The following is a 13,048-nucleotide window of genomic DNA, read 5'->3' as shown; positions in this document are numbered from 1 at the left end:
AGCAAAACAAAACAAAAAAAATTTTTCTTTGTGTTCTGCAGAAAACAGAAAGACAGAAAGATTTAGAATGACAGTTAGCACATTTCAATTCAAATTTTCTGACTGGTTGTGGATTCGGTTGATTTTAAAGATTCATTAGATATAAAAACACAGCTGACTGGGTATTTTCTCCACTCTACCGGATTTCACAGGTGTGAGAGTGAGAAGCTGCTGCCAAGTGCCAACTGAAACAATGCTGTGAACACATTGAAAACAGCACATGCTCACAGCAATTCCAAAGCTTTTAAATGGAGTTCAGTCACAATTCACCATCTGCGTGCCTGATCTCGTGGGCATGTAGACCTACTGCTGTCATCTGTTTCATCATGTTCTACTGACTCTGCACACCTGCTGCTGACAGTCCTCTTCAAATAGACTGTAATAACATAGCATAATTAGAATGTGTCTTACAATGAGCCATGCAGACCATGTCACAATTCAAAAGCTTCAACAAAGCAGTTTGGTTGTCTTACATGCTGTGTGTTCATGTCTTGCAGTGCATACATCCATATTACATTACAGCAGTAATAACTTGTTTGAAAGAGACAAGATAAATCATGGATGTACAGTAGGTGGATTTAGCTACTGGTAGAGACATTTGCATGTGCAAAAGCATCATGTTACACAATTAAACAACCAAATACACTTTTACACTAACTCACATGCATTTAAACAACAAAATAACACAACTATTTTACGATCTCTTTAAAAAAGGCAGGTTCTTGCTCAACATTTTATTTTATACAGTGTAAAATGAAATTCATTTTTATTTTAATTTCATTAAACATTATTTTAAATTATTTCACTTAAAATAATTTAATTTTAAAATGTAATGTTTATTTATTTATTCAATTAATTGTTTATTAATGTAAAGCGTTTCAGAAGTTGACAGTTCCAGTCCTCATTCACTTTCACAGTATAAAAAAAGAGTGGTAAGTATATTTTTCAAAATCTTCTGCAGGTTTGGAACAACTTGAGTAAGCAACTGAACTTTTATTACTGGATGCACTATAGCTTTAAATTTTCAGAGTGTGAACCTGAAGCTCATTTCAATATGCTGTCAAATTTTCTTTCAGTAGTGCCCTCACAAAAATCCAAATATGTTTTCCCAGATGTTCATCTGGCCCTCATTGGCCAAAAGCAAACATTATACACTTTGAGAATTCCACTGGTTCCCCTTGAGATTTTAAGTAATGTTTCAATTAATGTAATGAACCAATTAAATACTATTTTAAATATAATAAAAAAAAGGGTTACTTTTTTAATGTGCATTTTTATTCACTTAATTTGTCTTTTGTATTTCTACAAAAAATTCACAAGCCCTCTACAATTTCCATTGTGAATTTCTAGTTGGGAAACCATTAATTAGAATACTCTTGTGCATATTGTTAAAAATATTTGTATTAATTCTATTTATATTCATTACAAAATATTTATTTCTCACTTATGTGTGATTAAAGGAATATTGAAAAAATTATTTCATTAGCTGAAAATGTACTTTCCCTCTTTTTACAAAATCAGACATCAGAAGACTACAGAGAATGGTTCAGACTGCTGAAAGAATTATTGGTGCTCCCCTGCCCACCCTTCAAGAAATGTATACATCCAGAGTGAGGAAAAGGGCTCAGAAAATCACTCTGGATCCCTCTCATCCAAGTTACCCCCTTTTTGAACTTTTGCCATCTGGCCGGCGCTTCAGAGCCGCAAATACCAGGACAGTCAGGCACAAGAACAGTTTCTTCCCCCAGGCAATCTACCTCATACAGTTAAATGTTCACCACTTATGCAAAAAATGTGCAATATTCTTATATTTATTTGTTACCCCTCCATCCAAGTACATCTCTGCATCTTACTCTATTCTAATCCATTGTCATCTATAGCACAACTGTTCATTCAATTTTATTTATTTGCAATTTTTTTTTTTTTTTTTTTTTTTTTTTGTCTCTGTGTACTGGAAGCTTATGTCACTAAGACAAATTCCTTGTATGCGTAAGCCTACTTGGCAATAAAGCTCTTTCTGATTCTGATTCTGATTTGCAATATGTAGATGAGTTTCTTCATCAGAACAAATTTGGAGAAATTTAGCATAACTGTACATCACTTGCTCACCAATGGATCATCTGCAGTGAATAGGTGCCATCAGAATGAAAGTTCAAACAGATGATAAAAGCATCACATTAATCCACAAGTAATCCACTTCACTCCAGTCCATAAATTAATGTCTTGTGAAGTGCATGATTATAAAAACCAAATCCTTCATTAAGGATTGCTTTCTCCAGTGAAGAAGTTGTCTCATCTGAAATATGCACTGTTTACAAGCAAAAACAGTGCAAAACAGCTCTATGTCAGTGTATTTTGATGTGAGAGGACAACAGAAGATGGACTTTTTCACTGGAGGAACTGTTATTATGAATTATGGACTTGTATTTTGGCCAGAAGTGATGGTTTAATTTGTTTGTTGATCAAGTGATGTAATGCTAAATCAAATTCTGGTCAGAAACATTTTTGGGTGAACTATTCCAGTAATTTACTTACAACTTTATAGGATCTTTAAAACTGACAATAATTCAAATATAATTTTTCAAGTTCTTTAACATACAGTTTTACAAATGCTGCATTTCAGGTGTCGTAACATCAAAAAACACAAGGCTATCTCTAAGGCAAACGTATGTTTGATCTGAAATATTGATCTTTAATCCATACTGTCAATGTCACCTTGCTGTTAGGGTACATAGAGTGGGACTGTTGTGAGGCTGAACTGCATGAATCTCACTTCCATCTAAAACAGCTGTGTAAAACAGCACATTCAAACACAGGTTAATAAAGCCAGGCAAAGACTGTACCATCTGAGACAGCTGAGAAAATTCAGGGTTTCACCTGCAATCCTGAAAACTTTCTATTCAGGGGCCATTGAAAGTGTATTGACTCAGTGTATCTCAGTGTGGTATGGGAACAGCTCCAGTCATGACTGCAAAGCCCTGCAGAGAGTTGTGCACTTAGCTGAGCGCATCTCAGGGTCTGCTCTCCCTCTCTGCAGGACATCTACCTCAAACGCTGCAAAAGCAGAGCTGTTAAAATCATCAAGGACTCCATTCACCCCAGTAACCATCTTTTTCACTTTGCTGCCATCTGGTAAGCGTTTCCGTAGCCTGATGTCAAAAACTGAGAGACTTAGGAGGAGTTTCTTCCCCCGGCCATCAGGCTCCTAAACTCAAAACCAGCCTCTTAACATCTTCATGTCTCCACTTAATATTCACTTTATCAGTAAGACATTCAACATTCACTACCTCACATTGACATACTGTAAGTGTCAACCTGTTTGCACATTTGCCTCTTGTACATTCCTGTGTATCTTATTATTTAAGACTACAGTTTACTTTCATGCACATTATTTTCCACTATATATTTAATTCTACAGTATACATCTCTTTATATATTTTATATTTTATTCTTATATTTTTATTGTTTACTTTTATTTCATTCTTTCATAGCTATATTTATGTATATTTTCATCTGTGTTGTATTGCTTTAATAATTGCACTGTCCATGGAGCGGACCTGACTCACATTTCACTGCTGGTTATATATGCTCTATATAATTGTGTATGTGACAAATAAAAATCTTGAATCTTGAATCTTGAATATTGATTTGCACATCATTCGACAAAGCGCTTGGCCAACTGTCATGTTTCTATAGTTTGATTTTCTGAAATAATCCATGTTTTATTTGATTTATATGCTGTGTCAAACTCTAAATTTGTTGTTTTTGAGCTCAACAGCCCATATCGTGATTCATTTTCATTAAAAGATCATCAACATTTCTCCTTTTGTGTTCCACATGAAAAAAGTCATGTATCGGTTTGGAACGAGATGAAGGTTAGTAAATGATGACATTACTCCACAATCATGCTGATTATCATGCTTCAGTACCCTCACATGAGTGTGGTTAACCTTGAGGCCTCAAGGCTAATGTTCTCAGTGACACTAAATGTAAATGCTTATTAAAAACAGCCATGACAAGCCAACCTGCAGCCAAAGTCCCTGATCTCACATCCAGGCTCAGTGCAGTGCAGTCAGACTCTGCACTCACTCAGTCACCTGTCAGAGGAAATTACTGGCCTGTCAGCCGCCCTTCTGGATGGCAGCTTGGATCTCATGCTGGGGGCGGCCAGCCGTCCCTCTCTGCCGCTTCATGCAGGAATAATGTGGCCTGTAAAGCAGCAGCACTCATGGACATGCAGTTCACAAACACATATTTGTACATATTTCTGTTATTGTTGTTATATTGTACAGTTAGTTGATATTTGAATCCTTTTTTAATAAAAATCAACTTTTGCTACGCTCTGCCCCTCTTGGTGTGAAATGAGATGTGCTTAGTTATTATTATTATTATTATTATTATTGAATAAAATGGTCCTAAGCCATATAATGCTGAATGGATTTTTTAAACAAAAAACAAAACAAAACAAAAACAATAATAATAACAACAACAATAATAATTTTATTAAATGAAATAAGATGTGCTTCTTAAGTGATATAAAACTGAACGGACAACAGCAACAATAATAATAAAAATAATAATTATTAATAATAATAAAACACAACAAAACAGGTCCAATATTCCTGACATATCGGCCCCCTCCCGGAAGGTGCGCCCTCGTGCCGTAGAAGTGAGAACTTAGGAAGAGGCTCGGGGGGAGGATGGGCTGCTGGGAGGGGGCCGGCAGACAGAGTCCTTGGCGGAGACAATGGAGGGAGGAGCCAGGGAGGCGACAGGTGGGGCTTGGAGCAGACGGAGCCAGGTGGGACCCAGGCCACAGCCATAAAGGTGACCCACGGTGGAGGCGACGGTGGGAGGAGCCATGGTGGAGAAAGGGCTGACAACTCCAGAGTGCTGATCGACAGCGGCAGAGCAGGTGGAGGAGAAGCCCAAGGCAGAGACGGAAAGTCGATGAGCCACGGTGACGAAGAGGCTCCGGAGGACCACGGCGGAACAAGTAGCTTAGGTGACCGAAGTGGAGGTTGGGGATCCGGAAGGCCGTGGGGGTGCCGGAGCGACAGAGGACTGAGGAGGAGCTGAAGGGAAGGACCCTGACAGAGCCGGAGGGATGAGGCTCAGCTGGAGGAGTGGAGTCCCGAGGCGACGGATGGACGTCGGTAGACCAAGGTGGAGATGGAAGGACAAGGGACCCTGGTGGAACCAGTAGACTGACGGGTCACGGCAGAGAGGGGGGAGCTAGGAGCCATGGTGGAGCCGCTGGGCGATGGGCTGAGACGAGACTGGCAGACCTGCGGTGCTTGCACTGTACAGATGGTGGACTGAGGGTGAGAAGAGGGGCTGTCAGACGACAGCGGTGGAGGAGGCAGGAGTGGGAGGGTGGGTAGGCATTTTCGGGCCCTCAGGTATGCAATCAGGAACAAAAGCCCTACCTGGGCCAAACTTGGGAACAGAAGCCCTCTCCAGCCTGGACTCAGGCACGGGAGCCCTCCCTGGGCCAAACTTGGGAACGGAAGCCCTCTCCAGGCTGGACTCGGGAATGGGAGCCCTCTCTAGGCAAACTCAGGAACAGGAGCCCTCTCTGGGCCTAATTCAAGAACAGGAGCCCTCTCTGGGTTAAACCTGTGAGCAGAAGCCCTCTCCTGGCCAGACTTGAGAAAGGAACCCCCCTCCGGGCTGAACTTGGGAAGGGAAGCCCTCTCTGGGCCAATCCCAGGAACAGAAGCCCTCTCTGGACTGGACTTGGGAACGGAAGCCTCCTCTGGGCTGGACTCAGGGACATAAGCCCTCTCTGGGCTGGAATCGGGAACATAACAGACTGAGGGCTCCGACGAAGGAGGAAGGAAAGGGGGCAGGTCTACCCATAAATCCAATTCGGCATCCCCTTCCACAGTCCCAGATCCACAATAAGCTCACCCTCAACCATGTTGCAGTGGGCAGAGCTCCTCTCCGCGCTCTTGCTGTCCACGGCTTTTTCCCTCATGCCAGACATTGTAACCGGCTCTCGCACCTGTTCTGACATCATCAGCAGCTCCGGGTCCACGTCAGTCCTCTGCTCTTTCACTCCATGCGATGATGGCTCGCTGGTCGCGGCGGGCTCGGGCTCTCCATCATCTATGGGCTCGGGCTTGAGCTCCGTGCAGTGAGGTGATGGTGGGCTGGGCTCTGGGTCATCCTTGGAACATCCTTGATATCAAGGATGTCAAGTCATCCTTGGAACAGACGGTGAATGGAGATCCATTTCTCGCCAGTATCCACTCCACTAAGGCGGCAAAATCCACTCGAGGGCAATCTTAAGACGATGGTGCTCTGCATGTGGGGTTTAGGCTGGCGTCTTTCGGGTAGCTGGTAAGAGAGGCAATGGCCAGGAACAGTCTGGTATGGCCCACAAGCGAACTTTTCCCCTGCTCCAGCAGGAGGAGGAGATATTATGGACGGGATAAGGGGTTGAAGGGATCCATGGGGAAAACGCGGGGAAAAACACTCAACAAACCATGGAAACAAAATAGAGGAGAAACACCTAGATAAGTTTTTTCTCTTCTTGTTGTGGGTTCGGTGTTCTGTCACGGTGACTACTGTGTGGAGTAGAGAAATGCAGAGACGAAGGAGAGTCACAAAGAACAGTCTTTATTCATCCATACAAGGAGTAACACAGGGCAGGTGGGAACACACACATAGCACATAGTAATGACGATGTAGACCCGACAAAGACAGACATCACAGACTGGGACTTAAATACATGGGGTAATGAGGGTAGTTACAAGACACACCTGGGTAACATGAACACAATAAAGCAAGGGAGAAACTGGGTCACAGAGTACATGGGGAGGGAAAACACAACAACACAGGTCCATATTCCTGACAATTATTATTATTATTATTATGAAGTGAGATGGACTTAAGTGGTATAAATCTGAACAGATACTATTTTGTAACAATATTAACAATTATTATTCTGTTTTTATTATAAATTGAAAGGGGATGTGCTTATTAAGTTGTATAAAACTAAACGGATATTATTTGTAATAATAATAATAATAATAATAATGATAATTATTATTATTAAATTTATAAGGATAAAAAAAATACACTAATATTAGATTAAACATTTGGGAATGAGGGCTGATGAACTGTTTAATCCATGTCATGAACTTTATTTAAAGAAAAACTATATTGTGTGCATTTTGTGTGTGACCATATGAGTGCACACCATGACATTAAAATAATAATTCCTGTAAAATTGTTTAAACTACTCAAACACATGGTCTTCCATAGACATAGAAAAGACCAAAAACATGTCTGACAAATATAAGACACATGTTGATTTGTTCTATTTTATTTGATTATATATACATGCATATATTTATTTATTATTATTTATTTATTTTTAATACATATCTGTTCTAGATTCAGTGTAAACACTTTGCTTTGGCAATACATTGTAACAATTGTCATGCCAATAAAGCATATACTGAATTGAATTGAATTGAACTGAATTGAATTGAATTGATCCTCGTGTAGATTTGGTCAGTAACAATTTTAAGGTTCAAATTGTTCTGTCAAGTTAAAGGACATTTTTGACCTCAGGTTTCATCAGTTCATTAAAAACTTGTGAATCACTGTCTCCTGTAACAGAGTTCTGAGAATGGAGGTTAAATCAAATCAAGTAATAAACCTAAGCAGATTAAACACAATGGCAGAGTGAAAAACAAGAATTCCTTGCAAATAGATCAAATACCATGAGCAGTAAGAGATTTATTAAGTTTCCTTTTATAACTCAGCAAATATTGAGAAGGTGTCAGATAAGACACAAACCACTAATGAGTTTATACCAGGAGGAGATACATAGCAGCAGATTCACATTTGCAGCTTCCTGTTCCCTGTAAACCATGTCTGTTGCCAGTGGCCTTTTCTTATGATTTAGGCTGGAAAAGAAACAGGAGACTCATTAATGGGAATGGATCCGTAGCCTCTACTGATATTCTGAATTAATATGCGGGTCAGGGCAAAGGCAGGAATGCATTATCAGTGATTACTCATTTAACCCAGAGATCACCCTGCGTTTGGTACTCCTCAGAGATTTGCTTTTAAGAATTAATTGAGTATCTGTGTGTTTTTGCTTATGGTTGTCTCTATGATTTTATGATGTTAAATTCTTTCGATATGAGATACAGCTGCTCAAGTGCATTATCCTCTTACCTTCATCCAGTGCCTGCTCTTGATGAAAGGGCCATGCTGACCTACTCAGCCTTGGCAAAGTGGATGTATGTGCTTTTTCTACTGTCTATATTGATTCAGTCAACCTCTCTTCCATTTACATTATGGCTATGGCAGATGTTATATTAGGATATTAGGCTGGAAAACGATGTTGCACATCTGTGTGCAAAAGAAAAAATAAGAATGTTATTTTTTAGATATTTTCATTATCCACATTTATTTAAAAAGGACACATTCAGTTAATTTAGCAAAGGCCTTTCTACTACAGTCTTACAAATCCCTGTATTTCCATCATGAAACTTAGCAGTTTTCACAGAGCTTTGTTTTCACATATTATACCATTTTGGGCTTTTGCTTTTATCCGTATCCTTTTCAAAAAACATGGCTTCCCAGGTAACAATTTTAGCTGTTACAGCATTGTGGGAACGTTGTTTCGAAAAGTTTATAAAATTTCGACATTTCCAGTTTTCTTGTGGTCATTAGAATGTAATTTAAAGGTTACAAAAACTTTTCATTCAATGTTCTATTAACCTTTATATTGTTATTTGAATGTTCATTTAGAATATTCTAAGGATGTTAAAATGTTTTGTTGTGATTAAAACATTATTTAAAGGTTACAAAAAAATTCTTATAACGTTCTATTATCTTTATTTTCACCAAAAATAAAACATTATTTGAACATTACAAAAACACTTCTTACAACATTCTCCTAAAGTTATTCTCACTCAAACTATAATATTATTTGAATGTTTATTTTTATTAGAATGTTAAAATTTTCAGTTTTCTTGTCCTGATTATAATGTTATTTTACAATGTAAGTTTCCTAAAATGTTTCTTGTATCATCATACTAATTTAATTTTTACCCAAAATATAACATTATTTGAAGACCTTCGTTTATCTTCAGAACACAAATTAAGATATTTTGATGGAATCTGAGAGCTCTAATACCCTCTGTAGACAGCAATGGTTTTACCATGATCAACTCACAGAAACGTAGCAAGGACATCGGTAAAATAATCTATGTGACATCAGGGGGTTAAACCGTAATTTTACGAAGCTACGAGAATACTTTTTGTGTACAAAGAAAACAATAATAACATAATTTATTCAGCAATTCTTCTCCCCGAGTTACCATCTTCCGCCATTTTGGAAAGTAATCCAGAAAGTAATCAACGTAATGAGCACTGATTATGTTCAGCATGAGCGCTGTCTACTGAATGTAAACAATGCTGATTACGTTCAGCAAAAGTGCGTGCATGCTGATTTTTGGGTGAACTGGCCCTTTAAGAGAATACATATCAAATATTAATAAAGTTATAAGAAAGTTCCATAAACATTTCTTTAAGTATGTCTTGTCCTAACATTTATATTACATTTTAAAAATGTTAGCGGAAGTTGTGAGAACATTTCCTATGTTCCCTAGCTTTGTTTGTGCATTCAAATGGATTTTACACTCCCTTGAAAAAGAAGGATGGTGTGATGAAATACGAAAGGAGGGTCTTGATGAAGGGTCTTTTTTGGTTCCTTATCACATCTTATAACAAGTTAAAACAGGGACAACATATAGTCTATAAACTTATCTATAAATGTAAATTTATTAGGCATCTTAACAATGTGCTGAACCAAGCCAGAACAACATGCTAAACATGATAACAATGTGCTAAAACATGCTAACAACCAGTAGCGTACCGTAGGGTTTCAGTCAGGGCCTTCAGTAAGCAACTGTAAACTACATACCCTTACACATCTATCTTACACACATCTCTGTAACAGCTAACGCAGCCATATGCATATAATTCGCATATTATGTGCTCAACAACAATGACAGCTGATCAGCAATTTCAACAGTAGACTAGATGGGGGTGGGTTAAATTCAGAGTAAATTTCCCTACATGGATCAGTAAAAGTAATCCACCAATAGACGGGTTACTATGAAAATTCACGTCACTCTAAAATGACGACGTGCCCACAGCAGCACCACGCCACATCATTATCAACCATCACATACACCTCCATAACAATGTGCATGATTCAATATTCATCAAATCATAAAGCACTCAGCTGTCATTTGTAAATAAAGTCTGTGCATCTGTCATTCCATGTCCCTTTACTCGAATTAAAAAAATAAACATGGCCAAATAACTTGTTGTGCTCGGTGCTAGCTGTTAGCCACTCATAGTTGCAATCTTTGAAATGGCGCACAAAACCGTTGTTAGTGAATTAAGTTTGAGTAGTTTATCCTTTCTTAGTTATTCCTCTTTTGTCTACAAAAGAGCGCCTTGAAAAAGGCAGATCGGCAACAAGGTCTGGTTGTAGGCACCGGCGACAGCGGCTTGGAAATTCCCAACTAAACGCTGGGCGCAGTGTTGCCAAATTGGGCTACTTTAACAATGCCGCAAATTGTTTTTCATGTATGCTGGTTGAAGCGAACTCATTGACGTGATATTTAGCCCCTGGAATGTGAATTTTACCTGGGGAACTCCACCAAAAATGTGTATTTTACTCGACACCTCGACACGATTGGTAGTACACAGAAAACCTGGCAACCCTGGCTGGGTATATATAAAACAACCCATATCAACCTCAACGTGGTAGTTTGATTCCAAGGATCAAACTACCTGTAGTGCTGGCCCTGTTTTTATACAGTCTATGTGCTGGCCGCAGACTTTTTTTTATATGTAGGATATTCCAGTTCAACCTCAACGAAACTAATCAATGGGCCATTTTGTGGACATTACACAAATGAAAATGTACCTAAATAATAATAATAATAATTAAAAAAAAAATGTCTGTGGACATTTTTTACACAATTTTATTTTTTATAGGGCAAGCAGAGAAGGCCCTGCTGACCCTGACGGCCCACCACTGCTAACAACAAATGCTAAAACATGCTAAAACTTCTTAACAACTGGTGCATCCGAAATTGCATACTGAGTAGGCACTGCATTTGAATCTGAACTCACTTTGCGACCGTTAAAAAAGCAGATTCTATACAGCAATATGAGTGGTATAAATGAATTTCGGATGTACTACAACCACTGTGATATGGTCATGTGACATACCAGCATCTGTTGCATCACTTCACTGCCATGCACAAATCCTCTCCCTTAATACTATGAATTTGGACATACTACTTGCCTCACACACTGTTTTCGCACACATAGATGGGTAAAGGAGTCGGGTCTCCCACCAGTGATGAGACGGGAATTGAGGATTATTGGAGGCTACTGTGGAGAGAATCAGCAGCTGAATAAGTGTGAGTCTGCCTGTGGATGCTTTACTTCATTAGCTCCCATAGGCACACAAACCCTCGCTTGGATCCTTCAGAGAGGAAACTCACATAACCGGCTTCCCAATGTGGCTCATTACAAGAGACCAAGATCATTGTTTGTCACTACGCTGGGTCATTCTTAGGAAACGCTGCCATGCGTGCCGTACATGTCCCCATGACTTCATTATAATTCACATGATACCAAACTTCATCACTTAAAACTTAAAATAAAAGTTTAATTTTATTTTATATAGGATTTATTTTCGTAAGAAAATAGTTTGCATGTCCCTATTCATCACCAAATTTGGCTTTATTGAAGTTAAAATATGCTATAACGCTTTTACACAACAGTTCAATAAACAAGAAATTTAAATTGTAACTTTTTAAGCGTATTTTTCAATTTTTGCTCTATCAATGAAATAGTTCCAGACAAACCAACAATAATGAAAAGAGTTCGGTAACACTTTATATGCTATTACATTAGTTAAGCATTAGGAAAACAGTTAATTCTCATTTATAAGCATTTTAGACATTAATAAGCAGTTTATAAATACAGATATAAAAGATATTGATTTAAAAGCATTGTAGTACATTAATGATCAATTTCTCAGTTCAAATGAAGTATAGCATAAGTTATAAAGGAGTTGTCAAAAGATCACTTTGTAAGTAAATGATTTGCATGTGCATTCTTTCTTATTATTCAGACATATAGTTATAGAGTGTTAAATAAATGGTTTATTAACATGTACTTCTACTGTAATTCAAATTTAGTTATAAAACATATGCTTTTTGTGAGCTCATCTAAAGTGAATTTATGCCTTGTAAAGCATTACAAATGAATTTAAAGGCTGTTAATATTTTCTATGTTCTGTATCACTGTGTTGAGTTTCCCTTTTCCTGTTTTAGAAGAAAAAACTGAGCCTTTAAATATCCTTTTGCTTTACAAGGCATACTAGTCCTCACTGATGAGCTGTTAACTGAACTACTAAATGCTTTATAACTACCTGAAGTGCAATTTCTTGTGATCATGAATCATTAAATAATAAACATACTTCATTGAGAAATTTGGAAAATTGTATGACAATAAAACTTTTAGATAAATTTTTGCTCTATCAATGAAATAGTTCCAGACAAACCAACAGGAAAAACACTGCAACGAACAACACACAGTAGTTGAATTTTTTTCCACAAACCAACAGGAAAAACACTGCAACGAACAACACACAGTAGTGGCATTTGTTTTCTGAAGTTGGTGAACTCTATGGAAGCCCATTTCACTAATGATTAAAAAATAAAAAAAGGTAATCATGACTTTTTTTCTCCAAATTGCATGATACTAACTTGCAAATGTGACTTTCTTTCTCAGAATTGTGTGATATAAACTCACAGTTGCAAGTTATAAAGACAGAAGAGAGATGAAAACTCAAAAATCTGATTTTTTTTTGTGAGATATAAAATTGTGAGTCTATATCTTACAATTCTTACTTTATAACTCACAACTCTCTGCAAATCTCACAATTCTG

The 13,048-nt window shown here is 38.0% G+C and overlaps 1 protein-coding gene across 3 annotated transcripts in view; it reads left to right on the top strand.

Moving 5' to 3' along the window:
• LOC109047748 (uncharacterized protein C2orf81 homolog) overlaps positions 1-13,048 on the top strand; it is a 65,420-nt gene that overhangs the window by 20,725 nt on the left and 31,647 nt on the right. The window contains exon 4 of one of the 3 annotated variants that reach the window (XR_006157469.1): positions 11,419-11,815. The exons of 1 other annotated variant lie outside the window; for it this stretch is intronic. The gene's annotated coding sequence lies outside the window, so the exon portion shown is untranslated. Of the gene's footprint in view, positions 1-1,560; positions 1,617-11,418; positions 11,816-13,048 lie in introns of those variants that run through there. One more of the 3 variants, XR_006157470.1, reaches the window with a different exon arrangement.

Source organism: Cyprinus carpio, chromosome B20, assembly GCF_018340385.1.
Source record: "Cyprinus carpio isolate SPL01 chromosome B20, ASM1834038v1, whole genome shotgun sequence".
In the NCBI taxonomy this organism is placed as follows: Eukaryota; Metazoa; Chordata; class Actinopteri; order Cypriniformes; family Cyprinidae; genus Cyprinus; species Cyprinus carpio.
This window is presented reverse-complemented; position numbering and strand designations above follow the sequence as displayed.